Genomic DNA, 8,802 nt, shown 5'->3' on the forward strand with positions numbered 1-8,802 from the left:
ATGCTTGTGTTATTATGGGTGTTTTTGGCTTCCTTGCTTTGTGATTTTTTTTCTAGTATTTTCGGTAAGGATGGGTCTGTGGGTACATATTGTTTAAATCTGTTTTTGTCCTGGAATATCTTGTTTTCTCCATTGATGGTGAACGAAAGCTTTGCTGGGTATAGTAGTCTGGGATTGTATCCATCCATGGTCTCTTAGTATCTGCATCTATTCAAGACCTTCTGGCTTTCATGGTTTCCATTGAGAAGTCAGGTGCAATTCTGATAAATTTCCCCTTATATGTTACTTGACCTTTTTCTTTTGCAGCTCTTAATATTTGTTCTTTATTCTGTATGTTTTGTGTTTTGATTATTATATGGCAAGGTGATGCTTTTTTTTTTTGATCCAGTCTATTTGGTGTTCTGTGTGCTTCTTGAACCTTCATAGGAATATCCTTCTTAGGTTGGGAAAGTTTTCTTCTATAATTTTGTTGAATATATTATCGGGGCCTTTGAGCTGTAATTCTTCTTCTTCTACCCCTATTATTCTTAGGTTTGGTCTTTTCACAGTGTCCCAGATTTCTTGGATGTTTTGTGTTGAAAATTTGTTGGATTTGTTTTGTTCTTTAATCAACAAGTTTATTTCCTCTATAGTATATTCACTGTCTCAGATTCTTTCTTCTATCTCTTGTATTCTGTTGGTAATACTTGTCTCTGCAGTTCCTGTTCATTTACCCAGATTTTCCCTATCCAGCCTTCCCTTGGTTTGTGTTTTCTTTATTACCTCCATTTTATTTTTTAAGTCTTGAAAGGTTTCCATTACCTGTTTGATTTCTTTTTCTTGATTTTCTTGGGTATCTTTGAGAGATTTATTCATTTCTTCTACCTTTTTGTTTGTCATCTCCATTTCTTTATGACAGTTTTTCACGTCCTGTTTAAGGTCCTCTATTATTTTCATAATGTTCCGTTTAAAGTCAATTTCTTCTGCTTCTTCTGGTGTAGGGTGTTCAATTCTTCCTGTTTCGTGATCCCTGTGTTCTGGTGATGTCATGCCTTTCAGATTGTTGGAGGAATTCTTGCATTGGTGCCTGCCCATCTCTTCATTCAAATGCAGCCAAGAGAGTTTTGGTGTCTTTGTTCAATCTTTGCTGTGACTGACTCTCTTGGTAGATATCCTCAGTGCAGGAGCAGGAACTGTTCCTGCGCCAAGGAACAATCTGGATGGATCTCCTCAGCACAGGAACAGGGACTCCTAGTAGTCCAAGAAACCCTGCAGACAAAAGGGCGAACTTGGGGGAAGGGGAGGGTTGTGTAGAACAAAGAAGACCCTGCAGCAGAAGCTGAAGGTGCCCTGCACTCCCTTGCAGAGACCTTCCGGCCACCCCTCTGGGTGGATAGTCTCAGTGCAGAGTCGGAACTGTTACTAGACCAAGGACCTTGTAGACAATATGGCAGGCTTGGGGGGAGGCATGGTCGTGTGTAACAAAGAAGCCCCTGCAGCAGGAGTTGAGGGGGCCCTGTGCTCCCTTCCCAGACTATCCACCCCAGGATGGCACATACTCACCGGTCTGGATGGAAATCCTCAGCACAGCAACAGGGACGCCTGGTAGTTCAAGGACCCCTGCAGACAAAAGCCAAATCAACTTTTCAAATCACTTATGGAGCAACAATCACTCTGTCTTGACTATATCACATTGGAGCTGTGAAAATCGTCAAGAGAGTGTTGAAGCATCTATAACATGTTCTCATCTGGATAATGCTTCTCCAAAATTTCAATTTTAGAACCACTGCAGCTACAAGATTCTGTAAGACATCAGCGACATTAAAACAGTGGAAATAGAGCTATTCGCTGATGGACCATTACAAAGTCTATTCGCGCCCCTCTCTGTTCATCTTGCGTTGGTATTTGTGTCTGTGTGGCTTCGAGCTCATTGTGAACTTGCAATCTATGACTACAGATGCTCATGCTTAATGATAAATATAGTTCAAATATGATGCATGGTATAGGTTCAGATGAAAGATAAAAGAGTCAAGACTTTAGAGAGTTGTGCAAATAACATTTCAAATAGTTTACATCCCACATGAAATCACTAGCGAACTAGAAAATATTGAGAGGGCAAGTGAGTGATTAAAACTAGAAAATCGACAGGAACGTTAAAGAAGTAGGGGCCTGGAGGACAGGTTTCTGTAATCTCACAGAGCTAAGCATAAAATTGCAACCCATCTTAACAATCGATTCCATTCTTGCTGAGAGTGCGGCTCACATTCTTTAGAGATGAAGTATTTTCAAGTATTTTATTTTTTCATATAAAGATCAGTTGATCACTACCCCACATTTGTTATGAAATGCTAGTCTTCCATTACGTTGACACATACGATACATCTTCATCTTTCATCTGCATCTATATTTCCACTATTGCTACTGTTTGTAACATTAACATTAAAAATATATAATTAAAAGTGAAAGACACTTGTATAGATTGTCATTTACAAGTTTTAAAAAAAGGAAGACAGGTTTTGGAGCCGCTAAAAATAGTTTTATATTATTAGTCCTACAGATTTGTGTTCCCATTGTATCTATCCCAAACTTATCATTCTTCTGGTTTCATTATAATCATATCTTCTTCATCATCTACTTCCTCCTCCTCCTTCTCCTCTTTCTCTTCTGCCTCCTCCTCCTTTTCCCCTTCTTTTTTTTTTCTTCTTCCTCTTCTGCCCCTCCTTCTCCTCCTTTTTTTCCTCCTCTTCTTTTTTCCTTTTCTTCCTCCTGCTTCTTCCTCTCCCTCTCCTCCTCTTTCTTTTTCTGTCTCCCATTAGTATAGACTAGCTTCAAGCTTAACATCTTCCTTTCTCCCTGTGCTTATGTTTGGGGTTACGGGGATTGCAGCTGTCTTAGTTCCTCTTCTCTTAGTGTGATAAGACACCAGGACTAAGAAAATTTAAAGAAGAAAATGATTATTTGAGGGTTTATGGTTACAGACAGTATCTTTTATATTACTTTGAAGAGATGCAACTTATAAAGGAAAACATTTAATTGGGGGCTTGCTTACAGTTGCAGAGGGTGAGTCCATAATCTCTATGATGGAAACCATGGAAGTAAGTATGCAGGCACTGGGGCAGTAGCTGAGAGATTACATATGATCTACAAGTAAGAGCGAGTGCGCGCGCGCGAGCGAGAGAGAGAGAGAGAGAGAGAGAGAGAGAGAGAGAGAGAGAGAGTTAACCGGGAACAATATAACAACATGTGCTTTTGAAACCTCAAAGCCTGCCCTCAGTGACACACCTACTTCATCAAAGCTACTTCCCTAATATTTCTTAAGCAGTTCCACAAAATTCAGGCCAAGTATTCAAATACACAAGCCTATGGGGGTCCATTCAAACAGTCACCCTAGAGCTTATTCTACCTGTATTAGATCTATGTCTCTATGTATGTATGCATACATTATGTATGCATGTATGTGTATATGTATCTGTGTATTTATATATCTATGTATGCATGTATCTATCATCTATCAATTGTCTAGCTATCATGAATCCATCTACTCATCATTTGTATCAGTTTTCTGTTTATGAAGTGATTGTTCTTTCTCACAGTATTATGCTTGTGAGACAGTCTTGCTGCAGGGAGTCAAGTTGACCATTAACATGAATTTCTAAAGTAACTTTGTAGCCCTCTTATTTTGATGGACTTGTCAATTATTGTTATGACTGCTTAGAGCTTTTGTGAAGTACAATGGGCATTTCTACACATGTAACTTCTGACATTATACTTGTTTCCTAGAAAAAAGACCCAAGAGTAGAATTTGTTGAATGAGAAGGTTTTCATGTGACTTTTCTTAGCTAGTATTAAACTACTTTCCCAAATAATTGTGCATCCCTTTCTGTTTCAAGTTCATGGCAGACCATTGTTCCTATTGCTTCACGTTCTCACTGATATTTAAGTGTTCAGTTGTATTAAAATTTGCTGATCTGTATGTATTTGATGCTATCATATATTGGCTAAATTTTGCTTTTTTTATTTGATCATAAATGATGACAATCAAGTTTTTTTATACCTGTACCAGTCATTTGGGTGTCTCCATTTCTGAAAAGATTTTGTTCACTTCTGCTAATGTGTTTTATGTTTCTTATGCCTTGATGGTATTTTTTTTTAACACTTTGGTGCTAATATATGTCTGAAGGTTGTCTAATTTTGGTTGTAAACTTGGTTGTGTTAGAAGATACTTAGCAAAATCAAGGTGCTTCTGGAGACAATTGGTGTATGGGTCAGCAAGCTGAGGGAGGAAGAGTTTCTCTGAATGAAGGAAGCCTATTCACTAGCCTAGGGTCCGGATGCAACAACAATAACAACGGAATAGATACTGTAAGGGTTAGGTTCATGGAAAACTTGAAAGAATCTAGAATCACTCATGGAGATTACTTCATTATGTTGACTGAGGTAAGGAGACCCACCACTGAGGGTGGTACCCTTGGGTTGAGATTCTGTATTGCCCAGTAGGATGCGTTTACTCTCTCTTATCTTCTGACTGTGGATGTGATGTGACCAGATGCTATTAGTTCATGGAGATTTGCCTTCAGTTTCATACTGATACATCTGGCTCATCTCGTTATCTCCTCGCATACTCAAATGGTAGGATTCATAGTACTTTATCTCATTGATGGCAGAAATCCTTAAAATTCTGTGTGTTTAATTTAGTTCAAAATGCATCGCCACATTCTACAGCATACCAATGTCACCAATTCAAAATGTCATGTTAATAGATTCTTACCTCTGAAGTTATGATAGTCTGTATATAAAAAGACAGGATTTTTCTTTTTATTATAGAAAGCCATAGCTTATTTTTCGTTGTGTAACATTTTCATCAACACAATAAAATAAAAAACACAATCCATCTGTGTGGTCAGGTGCATAGTCCAAGCCCTGGAGAGCCCTTTGGCTGAGTGCTATCTCTAAAGATCATGTAACGTGCAAGAAAGAGATACTATCTTCTATTTCACAGACCACGTTTGGTTTTCTGAGAAGGGCCTCCTTTCTGTAACCTTCTAGAAATACATGATTTGATTTAGAATTGGGATTTTCCCAAAAGACTACATCTTTATTTTTCTTAAGGTCAATCAGAATTATTAACAGTGATTCAAAAAATGGCTGAGGTCGTTTATATTGTGTGTGTGTATACGTGTATATATATTTGTAATATATATTTGCAGAAGACCTGGCTTTCGATTCTCAGCACTCACATGAGGGCTCAGGACCATCTGTACCTCCAGTTCCTGGGGGTCCAATACACTTTGCTGACCTGTATATATGTGCAGCACATTTGTATAAACAACTTGCACTAGACGTCACGTGCACACACCCGTTGTTCATCACTGCCTTTAAGCTCATTATTTTTATTCTCTAGGTTGCTCTGTGCTGTTCTATGCTTCTGCACCTGCTCCAATCTCTTGACAAGTAGTCTCTCCTAGTGGAGATGCTGGTGAAAAATCCCATTGGATTCCCACCTTCTTTTCCATGTGGCTTTTCTGTTGCTGTTCAGCTTCTCAAGCCGGCAGGGGGTGTGTATGTATACTTCTGTGAATGCTACTCTGAACCATTAAAGCTTGTGCAAAATTTCAAACAAATTATAAAGGCACAGGAAATAGATGGTAAAAGTCTAGATAAACCAGAGGCTTCACGGTGTGTCTAAGATATGCCATTGTCACTGATCCTGCTGACAAGGAACTGACTGCGGTTGTCCCACCAATCTTTGCCTTTCTTTGATGTAGGAAACAGTTTAGAAATCTGAGCAGGCTTTTGGCTAAAAAGGTTAAATGTGTTTAGAATTTGGAGCACAAAGCAATTGTTCTGTGCACTTTCTACTTAAAATTTGTTCTTTTTTTTTTTTTTTGAGACAAGGTATTGCTATGTAGATTACTCTGGTGAACCAAGCACATTTCTTCTCTCAGTCTCTTACCCTGGGATTACAGTTGTATATCACAAAGTCTTCCTTCTGGTTCACAATTTTGCATCTATGTATTTTTTCCTCTACTGGGGAAGAAATAATATTTTTGCTTTGACAAAAAACTGGTATAGCCCTATATTGTGCAAGTGAGTTACACGCCCCCCCCCCAACAAAACCATTTCATTTCTTTCTTTATCCAGTGTCTCATTGTGAAGCCTAGGCTGATTTGGAACTTGTTATGTAAAACAAGCTAACATGGAACTCTTAGAGATCTGCATATGAAGCCTGCAAATAACATTGGGTTTCAAGGCAAGAGGCAAAATCTAACTTCCTTTAGAATCAGAAGCAAAGCTACCCATTCTCCACACCTGTTTATACACTAGACTGAAAGTCACAGCTCTTCATGAAGAAAGAGAAGCCCTGCCATCATATAACAAAGCAAAAGGTATACAGACCAGAAAACAATGAACAAAAAAAAATTCTGTTTTTAATCATGAGGTTGTCAGAAGGAAGGGAATATTATCTTATTTATTCTTTTATACGATCAATATTTAGAAAGTAGTTTTTTTGTAGCAGAAGATATGACTGTCCAGGTAGATCACCTGTAAAACCAGCATAAAAAATTCCCAAAAGAAGAAGGGAGGACTCTAAATATATAGGGTTGAAGGTTAACATTAAGAAGTTAATTGTTTCCTGGATATTAACAATGAGTAATTAAAATTTAACATTTAGAAGTGCAATTTACAATAGCACCAAAACATTAAAAAAATTAGATATGATCATATAGGATCTAAATGTGGATAACTACAATGTCCAAAAGAAATCAAATTGTTAAATAAGTGCAGAAGTAATTTATATTTGAGGACGGGTAGATTCAATCTTGTTAAAATGTCAAATTTCTTCAATTTTATCTATGGTATACAATCTCAAATAAACACATTCACATCATTTTGAAATTGGATTGTAAAACTACAATTTTAAATATAAAGAAATAGCTAGAATAATCTCCACAATTTTGATAAAGAATGAAAGAGTTTGGAGAATTCATAAAGAACAATTCTGAGGTTCTAATCTAGAATATTCAAATAAGAATTAATCTACAGAAACAAACATGCATGCCTGTCATTGAATGGTATAGGCAACAGAATCAGATCTTGTTCAAGGTAAACATTGCTTATATACATAGTTCGAATCTAATTTGGTTTACATGGGATCATGTTTCAAGTAACAAAACAAGAACCAAAAAGGATAAACAGATGCATAAATAAAAAGAACAGAATACGCATCCACCTATAAAGCTGTATCAATACAACTGATTCTGTTTTGTTTGTTTTTTTCTTTTAGTAAAACACAAGGCCTATCACTAGCTAACAGGACATGATAACCATTCTCCTGTGCCTGCACACACAAACGCACACACACAGACAGACATCTGTGTGATAAGTACTGCTAGAAAAAATTAGATCTCAATGTATAAAAATCAAACGAACTTTTAAATTTCTTCACTTTAAGCAAAAATTAATTTTTAAACAAAGAACTAAATATAAAAGCAAAGAATTGTAGAACTCTCAGATGCTAATACAGTTGATGATTTATATAAATTTGATTTGGTACAAAATTTATAAAATTGTGTATGCAATGCCTAAAGTTCAATTCATAAATAAGAAAAAAAACCTTGCTGTATAAGACAGTTTAAAGATATTGAAAACATTCTGCAAACTGGAAGTACAAATTTGCAAAATACAGACGATGTGTGTTCAGATATATGAAGAACGCTGAATACTGCATGATAGGGAAAGACAGAGCCCAAGTAAGATCTGTGCCTACAGTCCAAATAGATCCACCGAAGATGAGTAGGATGACAATTAGCGCATAAACGTGTCCAGCATCATCTGTCTGTGGGGAAATGTAAATAAAACCATCCCTGAGATGTCAGCAGATGCCTAGGAGAATGCTGACATAACGCTCATCATTCACACTAGCAGCAGAGAAAGGAACAGCCGCTCGGAAAGGTGGTTAACAGTTTTGTATAAAGATAGACAGTCTGGGGTATGATTCTGGAATCACCCTTCTCATTTTAAAAGCTGAGCCTTTTGAAAGCCGTAAGGTGAATGTTTATAGACGTTCTTTTTATAATTTCCTCCAACAGGGCAGGCAGAGGAACTTTCGGTTAACACACTTGGCAAATGCTATCTAGTTAATAGGTATAGCGATAGTTATACTGATGGTTGGCTCCCTCTAGAGGATATGGTGAGAATGACAATATACCATTTTGGTCTTTCAGCCAAAACTATGTAATCAGAGCGCAATCGTGAGAAAAATTCTGACTATTTAAAATTGGGAACGTGGGGGCGGGCGCGCTCGCGCGGGGGGGGGGGAGCGACCCCGCACGTGGCGGCCCCGGCCGCACGCTCCCGAAGACCCCGCGGCCCCGCCGGGCGCCCTCTCGCCAAGCCCACCGCGAGCTCACTTGGGCGCTCGGCGGAAGTGGCCAGCAGTGGGCCGGCTCGCGCCTGCCGCCGGGAGTCGCCGCCCCGCGGACCCCTAAGGCGCTCTGACTCTGGCGTCTAGAGATTCTGACTCCTAGCACAGTCATGAAGTTATGCCTCTCCTCTATCCCCTTTTTGTCCACCTCCACCTCAACCTGGTCCAGAGCGGCCCCAAACGCACAGTGGAAAGCTTCTATAGCCGCTTCCATGGAATGTTCCTACAAAATGCAAGCCAGAAGGACATCATTGAGCAGCTGCAAACCACACAGACCATCCAGGACATTCTGTCAATCTTCCAACTTCGTGCATTCCTGGACAATAAGTCCGTGGTCCGTCTCCAGGAAGATAGCTACAACTACCTTATCCGCTACCTCCAAAGCGATAACAACACTG

This window comes from Alexandromys fortis, unplaced genomic scaffold, assembly GCF_014885135.2.
Source record: "Alexandromys fortis isolate MF-2015 unplaced genomic scaffold, M_Fortis_MF-2015_v1.1 scaffold_307, whole genome shotgun sequence".
Taxonomy (NCBI): Eukaryota; Metazoa; Chordata; class Mammalia; order Rodentia; family Cricetidae; genus Alexandromys; species Alexandromys fortis.